General features: G+C 42.5%; 2 long non-coding RNA genes across 2 annotated transcripts; one reads left to right on the top strand and one right to left on the bottom strand.

The window, feature by feature from the left end:
* Positions 1 to 4,966: 4,966 nt before the first annotated feature.
* Positions 4,967 to 6,693, top strand: LOC143016993 (uncharacterized). Its single transcript, XR_012965577.1, has 3 exons — positions 4,967 to 5,210; positions 5,628 to 5,743; positions 6,001 to 6,693. It is a non-coding gene; the product is annotated as an uncharacterized LOC143016993 (long non-coding RNA).
* A 179-nt stretch (positions 6,694 to 6,872) lies between these two features.
* On the bottom strand, positions 6,873 to 9,438 carry LOC143016992 (uncharacterized). The gene is made up of 3 exons (XR_012965576.1): positions 9,152 to 9,438; positions 8,507 to 8,609; positions 6,873 to 7,104 (listed from the first exon to the last, which is right to left on the bottom strand). It is a non-coding gene; the product is annotated as an uncharacterized LOC143016992 (long non-coding RNA).
* Positions 9,439 to 13,586: the final 4,148 nt, after the last annotated feature.

Raw genomic sequence — 13,586 nt, forward strand, 5'->3', positions numbered from 1 at the left:
TGAGATAAACAGTATTGGAATTCACAATGGAGGACAAGCTGTTTATTGACAAGCTGAGCGGACCAGAGAATTGGGCAACATGGAAGTTTCAGATGGAGCACTTGCTAAAGGCTAAAGGACTATGGGGTATGCTAACAGAGGAAGACACGCTACCCGGAGACGCTGGCGCAGCAGCACAGGCTGAGTTTACCAGACGGAGAGAGAAAACATTCTCGACGGTCGTGCTGAACGTAAGTACGCCACAGATGTATCTGATAACAAGCTGCAAGACTCCCAAAGAAGCGTGGACTACGCTGAAAGCCCATTTTGAGAGAGATACTTTGGCAAATAAACTATTTCTGAAGAAGAAATATTTCAGATGTGAAATGAAAGAAGGAGATAGTTTAACAGAGCATCTAAAACAAATGAAGGAGCTAACTGATCAATTATCAGCAATTGAAGCTGTAATTGAAGAAGAGGATCAAATTGTGACACTATTGGGAAGTTTGCCACAAAGTTATGCAACAATTGTCACTGCACTAGAAACAAAAATCGACAACCTGACACTGAAGTTTGTTCAGCAAGCATTAATCAATGAAGAACAAAAGCGAGTTAATGTTAATGACAACAGTGGTGCTACGTCAGGTGGTGCTGCAGCCATGTCATCACAGTTTCGTGGAAATGTGCACGATGGCTCCAAAGCAGTGGGAGCAGCAGGACAAAGAACGTGGAGATGCTATAAATGTGGGAAAGAAGGCCATATCAAACGTGACTGTCCAAGCTGGAAAAATAAACCTAAAAAGAAAACCCACAAAGCCAAAAATATGATGTTGGAGGAATAAGATGACCCATTTGAGAGTGCCTTTGTGACTGGAGGGGAAGTATCTGGCAGACCACAACAGGCTGAATGGTTAATTGATTCAGGAGCATCAAAGCACATGACGCGTGATCAAGAAATTCTTCAGGAGTACCAGCAGTTCTCAAAAGCACAGTCAGTGAAACTCGGTGACGGTAGGGTGGTTAAAGCCCTAGGAATCGGAAATGTCAACATGAAAATGACTTTCAAGTCAAGTAATGTAAAAAATGTCACTATGTATGAAGTGTTGTATGTTCCAAAGTTGTCTGGGAATTTATTCTCAGTGGGAGCTTCTACCAAAAAGGGAAATACAGTACAGTTTAAGAGGTCTCGCTGCTACATTCGTGGAAGAGATGGATCTCTTGAGGGAATGGGAACACAAAGACCTGATGGACTTTATCAGCTGGATGTGGAAGGAAGTGACTCTGTCTTTCACAGTGCATCAGTAGCTGCCATTTTGTGGCACCAGCGCCTTGGTCACACTACCAAACTGAAGGAACTAAAAGGTCTGGTGAACGGAGTGGACTTCTCTACAGAAAAGGAAGTTCCCTTCTGTGAAGGATGTGTGGAAGGCAAACTGGCAAAAAAGCCATTCAAGTCGATTGGAAAAATACGTTCTGAGCGCAGGATGCAGCTGATTCATAGTGATGTCTGTGGTCCCATGCAGACTGAATCTATAAGTGGATCAAAATATTTTGTCACTTTCATAGATGACTACTCAAGATGCTGCAAAGTGTACTTCATGAACAGAAGAATGAAGTGCTATACAAATTCAAGGAATTTGAAAAAACTTTCACAAACGAGTGTGGGCTGAACGTCTCAAGGTTGAGAACAGACAATGGTGGTGAGTACACCTCAAAAGAGTTTCAAGAATACTTGAAGGCTCAAGGCATCCACCATGAAATGACTGTACCCCACTCACCACAGCAAAATGGTGTTGCTGAAAGGAAAAACAGAACACTAGTTGAAGCAGCTAGGAGCATGCTGTCTCATGCTAGGTTACCAAAGATGTTCTGGGCAGAGGCTGTAGCCACCGCAGCCTACATACAGAACAGGCTACCTACTTCTGTTCTAAAGGGAGAGACACCGTACCAGAGATGGTGTGGCAAGAAACCTGATGTGAGTCACACAAAGGTGTTTGGCTGTATTGCCTATGCACACGTCCCAGATGAAGAGAGAAGAGAACTGGACAAAAAGACTGTGAAACTTCGCTTCGTGGGATATGCAAACAATGCCAAGGGCTATCGCCTATATGATGAAGAAAAAAGGAGGATTCTAATCCGTCGTGATATCGTCTTTGACGAATCAAACTTCAACTGGAAGCAGGAAGTGAAAGTTCCCTGCACATAGAACGAAATGACTACAGCAACAGATGAGAGTGAAACACGAGATGATGAGGTCACTGTTGAGAGCACTGTCAGAAAAAATGACAGAATCAGAAATGCTCCAAGAAGATTTGGATATGATGAGTTTGCTGATGTAGTGACTGTTGATCATTATGCCAACGTGTGTCGTGTGACAGAGCCACTCTCACTGAAAGAGGCAATGGAGAGTCCTAATGCAAAAGAGTGGCAGGAAGCAGCTGACTTGGAATATGAGTCACAGCTGGAAAATGAGACATGGGACTTAGTGGACTCGCCTAGAGACAGAAAGGCAGTAGGATCAAGGTGGGTGTTCAAAGTTAAGCATCATGGTGATGGAAGAGTGGAACGATACAAGTGCAGGCTCGTTGCCAAGGGCTACTCACAGTTGTATGGTGCTGACTATGATGAAACGTTTTCACCAGTGGTACGATTTAGCTCTATTCGTACTTTATTGTCCTTTGCTGTTCAAAACAATCTGTATGTGCACCAGATGGATGTTGTAACTGCATTCCTTAATGGACACCTGGAAGAGGAAATATACATGGAGCAACCAGAGGGTTACATCAAACCGGGGCAGGAAAATCTGGTATGCAAACTGAAAAGGTCAATCTATGGACTGAAACAGTCACCTCGCTGTTGGAGCAAGACTTTCACAGAGTTCATGATGGAAATTGGATTCAAACAGAGCACATCAGACACCTGCGTGTTTGTGAGATCAAGACAAGAGCTTGAGATACTAGCAGTGTATGTGGATGATTTGATTTTGATTACAGAATCAACTGAGAGCATGAAGGAGCTCAAAACGGCTCTCAAGGAGCGCTACAAGATGAAAGATATGGGTGAGCTATCCTACATCCTGGGCATCTCTGTGATCCAGGACAAAGGAAAGAACTGTGTCATTCTTCATCAGAAGCATTACTTTGAAGCCATACTTCGGAAATATGGAATGGATAATGCCAATCCTGTAGCAACTCCTGCAGATGCCAACGTCAAGCTGAGAAAGAGTGATGGTGTCAGTAAGTCAGTTCATCAACATACTTATCAGTCAATGGTTGGAAGTCTGCTGTATGCTGCAATGGGCACACGACCAGACATAGCTCACGCTGTGAGTGCTGTGTCAAAGTTCAACTCAAATCCAGACGCTTCACACCTGACTGCTGTAAAGAGGATACTTCGATCCTTAAAAGGAACAGTGAACTTTGCTCTCAAGTATGAGAAGTCAGACTCTGAAGCCTTAATCGGATACTCAGATGCTGACTGGGCTGGAGATCAGGATGATCGTCGGTCAACAACAGGCAACATCTTTCTTCTGAGTGGAGGAGCGGTGAGCTGGCTCAGCAAGAAACAAGCAACAGTCGCACTTTCAACAGCAGAAGCGGAGTACATCGCACTCAGTCAATCAGCTCAAGAAGGAATCTGGCTGAGACGACTACTGTGTGATCTAGCAGTGGAGTGTATATCCATAGTGATCCTGGAAGACAACCAAGGAGCCATCGAAATCGCGAAGAACCCTGTGAATCTCTCCAGGACCAAACACATAGACATTCGCTACCACTACATCCGTCAATGTGTACAGAATGGACAAATAAAACTGCAATATTGTCCAACAACTGACATGAAAGCGGATATCTTCACCAAGCCACTGGCTAGACAGAGATTTGAATATCTCAGGGGAGAGATCGGACTTTTCCCTATTTAAAATGCTTGACAGGTGTACGAAGAACGCTGCCTGGTCAAAGCAATTTCTGAAAAATGTGAAAAAGAGTTCTTGAAAAACAAAGTAAAACAATTTTTTTGAAAATTAAGGGGACTTGTAAATCCCATTGTAAGAGTAAGTGGGAGTGTTGTTATACAGTATTTTTACCAATAGATGGCGGTGCTGTTCTACCACTATACTGTCTCTGCCTGTATGTTATACGGTGAGAAACTACACTTCCGGTGTTACGTGTGTTAGTTCGTTGTGTTATGCTGTTGCTGTCTGCAATAAACAATAAAACAATATTTTCCACAAACTATAACGAACTACCCTTCAAAATGTGGGATACGGCCTAACTCTCGTTACGCCCATGTTTTGATTTTCGACACGCCCACAACTCCACATCCATATCCCATATAAACCTGTGTGTGTGTGTGTGTGTGTGTACATTCCATTTTTAACAGACACCAGCAAATCCTCTGTAACTTTGGTACATTGTGGCGTTTAACCACACCTGAGGGCAGGATTATACATAAATAAAAGTTATTTTTAATTGAAAGTTTTCCACTCAAGAAAATGTGACATTTTCATCAACTAGACCTGGAAAAGCTCCGTGAAAGAGAATGTGGGTGCGAAACAACTGATTCGTGCGGCGTAATTGGACAACTGCGATCAGAAATAGCGCGATTTGCAATTCAAATCACGAAAGAGCGTTAGACAGTGGAAAGGTCTAGAAGCTAACTAAACACAGACTGTGTCACCCGCCGATAAAGCCAGGGATAATGATGCTCCCAACCGCACTCTTGTCTTGTCCTCTCAGCGTTCAGGTTGATGTTAACTGAAAATGTCGCAGATTACGCCGCTGCTTGTGTTTCTTATATGCTTTTACTCTAACTACGCGACTGCTGAGTTCGCGCAGATGATGTTAGGAGATGGTTTTTTTTCCCCGTGATTGAAAATGTACGGTGGCCGAGAACCGCCACCGCTGCAAATAAAAGAAGCGCTGCAAAAATAAAAAAGCTGGTGTGCAAAAATAAAAAGCTGGTGCAAAAATAAAAAAGGCGATGCAAATAAAAGAAAGTCTGCAAAAAAGAAACGCTACTGCAAATAAAAGAAAGTCTGCAAAAATAAAAAAGTCGGTGCAAAAATAAAAACGGTGATGCAAATAAAAAAGCCACAACGGAAGAGGGTTACCGGGGACTGTTTTTGCCGATGCACCTGTGTGAGTAGAAGACGACGCCGACGCACCTGTGTGAGGAGAAGAAGACGGCGACGACGACGAGAAGAAACTACGAATAGGAAAACGAACTAGAAAGTAAGTGAACATGATAGTGTTTAATGTCGCTACGTGTACTTTTTAATGTGTTATTTGGTTAGGCCAGGTAACCCCAGGTTTGAAGTTGAACTGGAGAATGCCGGTGTATTGTTAGCTTCGGCTAACACGGGGAGACCACTAACGAGAGTGGAAGCAACTGACGGCTACAGCTTATTACTATCGTTGTTGTTGTTGCTTGTATCATTAATAGTCATGCTAACAATAATCTAAGGCGTGGGTAACAATAGTTATTTGGATGAATGTGAAGTTTAAGCTGTGTGAGGTGGCCAGGGACTTTTGTGAAAATACCATGACCATAATGTCAGATTGAGGTATTGAACTGACGGCTAAAATGTTCATGCAATTTAAGTCCAAAGCAACCTAATGATACTTGTTTTTTTTGTTTGTTTTTTGCAGATCATAATGAATTGTCCTTTTTGTGGACACCAGCAGCCTCCGAAACTACTTTGTCGGATTCAGAGGTGATCATCATGAGTCCAAGCTCTGCAGAATTCAGTGCAGCTGATACATTGGTGAGTGCCACATTTGTTGTGTCTTACATTGATTATATTGTAAGTTCTGTCTGAAAATGAAAATGTTTCTAGATTTTACATAGAAGCCATGTTTCTGATGAAACGTGCCAAAATAGCATTTTAAATTACAGTAAATGTTGCAGTGTCCTGGCCTACACATATTTTACAAACTTCAATATTTATGTTCAAATTTGTTCAGCTCTAGTTCTGTCAATCAAATTTGAAGTGCTCACTGATATATTGTTTTTTACTTCCAGATATGGGAACCTGCAGATGGAGAGTCAAGCACTGATTCAGCAGCTCTGGTAATTGTAGCTCCGAAACATAGTCTATCGTTCACACTTAGCCTTGTCTGAAAATATTGTCACACAATCAAGGCTTAAACTACTTAAAAGAATGTGTCACGCTCTGACCTAGAGATCCATGTTTGTGTACATTATATTAAACATTTCATTTTTAGACTGTTGTCAAGACCGCACATTTTTATTGTATTTGATATCAGGAATGTGCTTGCAGCTTCAGCTTGTTTCTTTAAATAAAAAATAAATAAAAAAACTACAGACTGTTCTTTTTTTTTTTTTTTAAGATTTTTTCAGGCATAGACAACTTTATTACAGACATTTGTACGTTGCTTTGGACAAAAGCCTCTGCCAAATGACAGGGGAGAGAAGAAAATGACAGCAGCAATATACAGCAGCAGCAAATACAACACATAAAAAGAAGTTTGTTTTGGTGTTGTCACAACACAAATATGTCCCTAAAATTTTTACAGACCAGCCATGTTTTTCAGGGTGATGTAGTTCTCTACAGCTGATTCCCACTGCAAAGGAGCTCTTACACCACTCTGTCGTTGCAGTTCTCCAAAAAGAGTTTCATGCTCATCCCCAGCAGGAGTTGCTGGCACTGGCATGATGCTGGTGATGTGGTTCAGGGTTTGGGCAGATGCTGGGAAACCACAATTGCTAGGAGCAAGTACAGGAAAGTGTTCACACTGAGCAACACATCAATTAAGTTTCACTTTCATGGTCATTACAATTATCTCCAGAGTTTCTTACAGGACAAGGATGCAGAGACCCAAAGACAAGCAATGATCTTAGGTTAAACTAAGTATCAAATATTAGAGAAAGCATTGCACATGAGGGAAAACTTTATTGTGAATCTTAAATTTTATAATCAAAATGTTACAAAATATTTTCAAGTGCAGTTAAGTACCCACATTTTAGAGCACCACATTATTTCAGTTTTTACGTAATTAATAATAAATAAGGTGACTCCAGGAGGTGAACTTTGTGTTTGCAGGGCTGCCATTGAAGAGATGCCTCTCCCTCAAGTCACTGAACAGATCCATCCAAAATTGGCTCCTAGATAGAAAACACAAATTCATCCAGGTCATCGTTCTTCAAGAGGTTTAGATTAATGTACAAGTCCACTTACTACTGACTCATGCCTTTTGGAGATTTCACTACAATATACCCTTTCCTTTAAAAAGCACAGCAATATACATTAAACTGAGAAATAATATAAATGCATACAGCAAATACAATAATCCAGGGTCAAGTAAAACATAAATGAATTAAAAGTGACAGAAACCTTTGTTTCCGGAACCAGCTTTCAATCCGCTGGTTGGATGTTGAAGTGCCATACATGTGGCTTTAAGCTCCTGCAAACTCGTCTGCATGCTCTGATCTCATGGTACATTGAATGGCGGCCATTATTCCATTTTCAGTGCCGCAATCTGTGCGGAGCCGCTTTGGAAAAACTCCATGCTCAACTACACAGTTGATGTAGTTTTGAGCAATTACTGAAGGGTCGTTGTTCGTCTTTCCACAATTCAGCCACATAATTTTTCTGGAGAAGCCATCAATGCAGCCACTTATGCCAATTCCAAAAGGTTTTAATTTATTATACCCATCAACGTGCCAGGTTTCGTTTGGTCCCATTGAATGATATGCCCTTCGAACAAATCTACGTCTGCAGCGATTCTCTGTTCCACATGGATCCAGCTCTGCCATTAGGTGCATCGTCTTGTCTGACGACAAGAGAGTGTTTCCGTTTCAGAATCTGCAACATCGCTCTATACCCTAAAAGCTGGCCTGATCCCTTTAGCTCCTCGGAAATAGCTGCCTGCACAGTAGCAATTGGAGTGTAGTTGATCCTTCTGGTCAGGCTTGCATGTTTTAGTCTTTTTTGTAGATTGCGAAAACTGACTGATGTGTTGTGTTTGGTTTTCAGTAAGTCCACTATTATTTCATAACTATGGCCCTCTGTGAAATATTTTTGGATAAGTTCATCCACTGGAGTACTAGCTTCAGGACCTGAGGGGTAGGACGGAGGACACTATATTAGAGGCTAAATGATGAACTGCATAATGAACATTTTCAATTTTTACAGAGGTGAATAAATGAGATTGTTAAGATTATCATGTGTGGGTGACATGGTAGTTAGTGATTAGTTATTGAGGAATCAAGCTATTCAATGCACTCGTTAAAGTTAATTAATTGAAAATGTCTTTATATAAAAGTAGCATAGTGCAAAACACTCAAAATTGTTGCATAGGATTTTTTTACAGGGATCAGTAGCCTACTAGACTAAGAAACTTTCTTAATTTTTCATGTCTTCAAATTCATTGTATTCCACATGCCTCTGTTATGGATTTCACCATATGAAGTGGTATATTCATGACTAACAGACAGTATATTCTCTGAAAAAGCATAGCAATCCATCATGTTTAAGAACCTCATTAACTGTCAGAAAGAAATGTACCTTCATCTTGAAGACTCCTTAGGAACCTGACATTTCTACAGCATGAGCCACAATATACCAGGACAGATGGAAGGTTCACCCCACAGAATGGACAAAACATGACCTGGTAAATGACAAAGCAAAAACAGTCAAGTTTAGGATTCAATCTGACATTATGGTCATGGTTCTTTCTCAAAGGTCCCTGGCCACCCCACACAGCTTAAACTTCACATTCATCCACATAACTTCTGTTACCCACGCCTTAGATTATTGTTAGCATGATTATTAATGATACAAACAACAACAACGACAGTAATAAGCTGTCTTCACTGTAGATAGTCACCACAAAACGAGCTCACTCACAGAGTCACAGTCAGATGTTGGTCCAGAAAGTGTGTCTCCAATGCTGCTGAAGCTGTTTGAATCTGAAGCTACTTAAATAAATGAGTGTGATGGCATCACGCTAACAAAACGATGTCATCCAATAACTCAAACTCCAGCTATGATGTCAAACTGACATCTGGTTAGTGGTCTCCCCGTGTTAGCCGAAGCTAACAATACACCGGCATTCTCCAGTTCACCTTCAAACCTGGGGTTACCTGGCCTAACCAAATAACACATTAAAAAGTACACGTAGCGACATTAAACACTATCATGTTCACTTACTTTCTAGTTCGTTTTCCTATTCGTAGTTTCTTCTCGTCGTCGTCGTCGCCGTCTTCTTCTCCTCACACAGGTGCGTCGGCGTCGTCTTCTACTCACACAGGTGCATCGGCAAAAACAGTCCCCGGTAACCCACTTCCGTTGTGGCTTTTTTATTTGCATCACCGTTTTTATTTTTGCACCGACTTTTTTATTTTTGCAGACTTTCTTTTATTTGCAGTAGCGTTTCTTTTTTGCAGACTTTCTTTTATTTGCATCGCCTTTTTTATTTTTGCACCAGCTTTTTATTTTTGCAGCGCTTCTTTTATTTGCAGCGGTGGCGGTTCTCGGCCACCGTAAAAATGCCCTCACGGCGCAGAATACACATTAGCCTTAACATTACTGTATTTTCTTTTCTTTTATAAATATAATTGTATACAAAACAAGAACTTCTCTTTAGGGCCACTACTCTTCAAAATGTGGGATACGGCCTAATCGTTACGCCCATGTTTTGATTTTCGACACGCCCACAACTCCACATCCACTGCGACACGCCCACAACTCCACATCCACATCCCATATAAACCTGTGTGCCGCACGCTCACTGTACCTGTACAGGTCTTTGTGCTGTGCTGTTCTGTTCTGTCGCTGTTCTGTGCTGTTCTGTCGCTGCTGACAATGGCATTTAGAAATGTGCTTCATGTATTGCTTCTATGCTCTTACATTGAGTACGCGTCTGCTGAGTTTGCGCAGGTGATGTTAGCAGATGGCTTTACCTTCCCGGGATTGAAGATCTGCCCGCACGGCGCAGAAACCACGCTGGTCCACCGGTCACCGGGTGATGTCCAGACGCTGATGGCTCGACTTCATGACGGGATCTGGGAGCCAGAACACGGGTTCAAAGACAAGGTCGCTCCAGGCTCTGCTGTCGTCCTCAACGTCACTACTTTTAACAATAACGGGGTGTATGAGTTGTGGTGCGGGGCTGGCTACATCCTCAGCTTCCACCAGCTGGAGGTCGTGGCGCCTGTGGAAGTGACAGCCCGAACCCACCAACTGCACCGTTTCGGTCCCTCTAAGTCCCGTCCGCACCGGAACACAACACTTATGCAGCGGACAGAGGCGTGCGGTTAGGGGAGGCAGAGCCAAACTAATAATAATATAATCAAATAATATTACTATTTGTTCACTTTGTACAACACATTAGGTCTGGCTGATGCAGGTGGTTGTACTTTCATTTGTATTGACTTTGGCCTAATATGTATCTTATATGTGTGTGTACACATGCTGATATGAGATATGAAACATATTTAGTTAATAATTTGGAAGCAGCCAAATAAATGGTGAATTGAAACTCCTATAATGAATTCATATATTGAGATTAATCTATAAATCTGACTTTGAAAGAGTCATTGGCCTCACCAGCCACGAACCACACCGCATGTCACTGTAGATCTGCTGTTAGTGTTGTAGTAATAGTTTGGATTGCAGCATGAATCTCATCATCGCTGTGCGGGACTCCTAAGTATCAAACTTGCAGTTCTTAAACTGTTTCCTGATTTTCTTCTTTGCTTGTCCTCTGTGGCCAACACAGTGCAGCACTGAACAGACACCGACGTGGGCCATCATCATCATCGATAACCTGATTTTCTTCTTTTCTTGTCCTCGGTAGCCAACACAGTGCAGCACTGAACAGACAGCGACGTGGGCCATCATCATCATCGTCATCCTCGCCATCATCACCCTCACCCTCACAGCAGTATTAGTTTATCTGTGGTGGCGTCGCAGAGGCTCTATTCTAACACAGGCAAAGCAAAGCAGACGGAAGATTAGAATCATACACAGGTGTGATTTTATTTATTTTCCACTTGAAATGAGTTATACACAAAATCAACAGGGAATCTACAGTTACAAGGTTTACAGTTGCATTTTAATAGAATGAATATACAACAAAGTAAGTAAGAAGCATTAACCTGCTGCCATAATCCTGCACTTCAATTTCAGCGCCTACATGTGACGTATACAAAGTAAACACAAAGCGGCATGCTTGTGGCAGGAACGTCTCATGATGTAACCGCTGTACTCTGCATGTAGCCGGCGACACTCCGACATTCCTGCACCTCTTCAGTGAATCCCTGTCCAGTTATCGCAGTGCTATAGTTTCCGGTGTGAGATGTTTGTTAGAATAAAAGCGGAGGGGCTGCAGCATCTCAATAAGACGTGTGTGAAGAAAAGAATACTAAACCAGTTAAGTAGTTTGATTCTTCTACTTGGCGTTGACCCTGCTGAACTCCACTCCATTGCCCCACTCAACTCCACTCAACTCCATCCTCCCTCTAGCATCATCTAGCACTCAACTGCAATTTGCACAACTTTCTGTTTGCACTGATCATTTCCATTTCAATTCCTTACTGCACTAAGACTCCTTGCACTATTTATTTACATATTTATTAATTTGTAATTATGGTATATATATTATATAGAATGTGTATAGTTTATTCTGTATATAGAATGTATAAAGAATGTATATAGTTTATTCTGTATATAGTCTGTATTCTGTATATATATTTGCACTCAGACTCGCACTATTTATTTACATATTTATTAATTTATATTTATAGTTAGTATATATAGTATATATAATGTATGTAGTTTATTCTGTATATATTTTGTATTTATTCTGTATTCTGTATATATAATACTACACTTTTGCACTTTCTGGTTGGATGCTACTGCATTTCATTGGCTTGTACCTGTACTTGCTCATTGACAATAACGTTGAATGTAATCTAATCTAATCTAAAAAAAATAAAGTAATGAATGGTATTAACATGTAGATTTAGTTTACTTTCTGTTATGTTGTTATCGCTGTAATAGCTGGTGGCACCGTGAAAGAGAATGCAGGTGTGAAACAAATCCTATGAGTGTGTCTGAGAAGGGACAAGCAATTCTGCAGAACGGTTGTGCAAGGAGTCATATCAAGCGCAACGGGAGAGAGAAATTCTGGACGGATGAGTCATAATTCCGGATAGAGGATGCAGGTGCCCCAGCACTTTCTGTCTGCGATGCGAACTCTCAACTCGCCACAGTGTATCTCCTGGCTGCGACTTGCACACCGAGGTAAACTTGTAATGGAACAACTTTTGCTGTTATTTGCACTTCACACATGGCTCTATTTTACTCCCGTGCCTGCCGAATTCGCGTGGGTGATGTTAGCAGATGGCTTTATCTTCCCGGTGTTTAAGATCTGCCCGCACGGCGCAGAAACCACGCTGGTCCACCGGTCACCGGGTGATGTCCAGACGCTGATGGCTCGACTTCATGACGGGATCTGGGAGCCAGAACACGGGTACAAAGACAAGGTCGCTCCAGGCTCTGCTGTCGTCCTCAACGTCACTACTTTTAACGATAACGGGGTGTACGAGTTGAGGTGCGGGGCTGGCTACATCCTCAGCTTCCACCAGCTGGAGGTCGTGGCGCCTGTGGAAGTGACAGCGTCTGTTGGGCAAAGCGTCAAACTCCCATGTTACCTCGATACTGTGGGTCAAACTTCTGCGGGGTTTATACGATGGAAAAGGAAGGACGAGCTTGTGTTTGAGCTTGATCTCAAGTCTGGGGGGCGCGGGTACGGGGCTGGGTTTAACAGGAGCGTGTCTGTGGATGGTGCCGCACACGGGGCCTTGTCTCTGGAGGTGTTTCGGACTAAGCAGGAGGATCAAGGCGTGTTCTTCTGCTATCGTGGGGCGGCGAAGGAGGAACACAGGGTCGCTGCCGTGCGGCTGACGGTCACCGCGAACCCCGAACCGACCAACTGCACCGTTTCGGTCCCGGTAAGTGCCGTCCGCACCGGAACACAACACTTATGCAGTGGGCAGAGGCGTGCGGTTAGGGGAGGCAGAGCCAAACTAATAATAATATAATCAAATAATATTACTACTTTGTTTGGGACTCCTAAGTATCAAACGTGCAGTGTTCATACAGATAACCTGATTTTCTTCTTTTCTTGTCCTCGGTAGCCAACACAGTGCAGCACTGAACAGACAGCGACGTGGGCCATCATCATCATCGTCATCCTCGCCATCATCCCCCTCACCCTCACAGCAGTATTAGTTTATCTGTGGTGGCGTCGCAGAGGCGCACCTGGAGCCGAGAGCGAAGGATCTCCTACTACAACCCCCCTCAACAGCATTGAGCAGGGCTCCTCTAGACCTCCTGACCCCCTTTCAAACGGCCACATATATTGAGCCACCTGATGATTGTGTGGGTTTCTCATGCTTTAATCTGATGTCAGGGCGATAAAGAGCCCACATGTTCATTATGTAAACCAGCAGGGAGCTTTTATACACATTAGCCTTAACATGAGTGTATTTTCTTCTTTTTTATAAATATAAATCTATACAAAACAAGAATTTCTCTTTATGGCACTTTCTCTTGTTGCTCTCTGGGCCAGATGATTGCT

Source organism: Genypterus blacodes, unplaced genomic scaffold (assembly GCF_046128005.1).
Source record: "Genypterus blacodes isolate CSIRO-AG114 ecotype Tasmania unplaced genomic scaffold, CSIRO-AGI_Gbla_v1 ptg000260l_1, whole genome shotgun sequence".
NCBI classification, from domain to species: domain Eukaryota; kingdom Metazoa; phylum Chordata; class Actinopteri; order Ophidiiformes; family Ophidiidae; genus Genypterus; species Genypterus blacodes.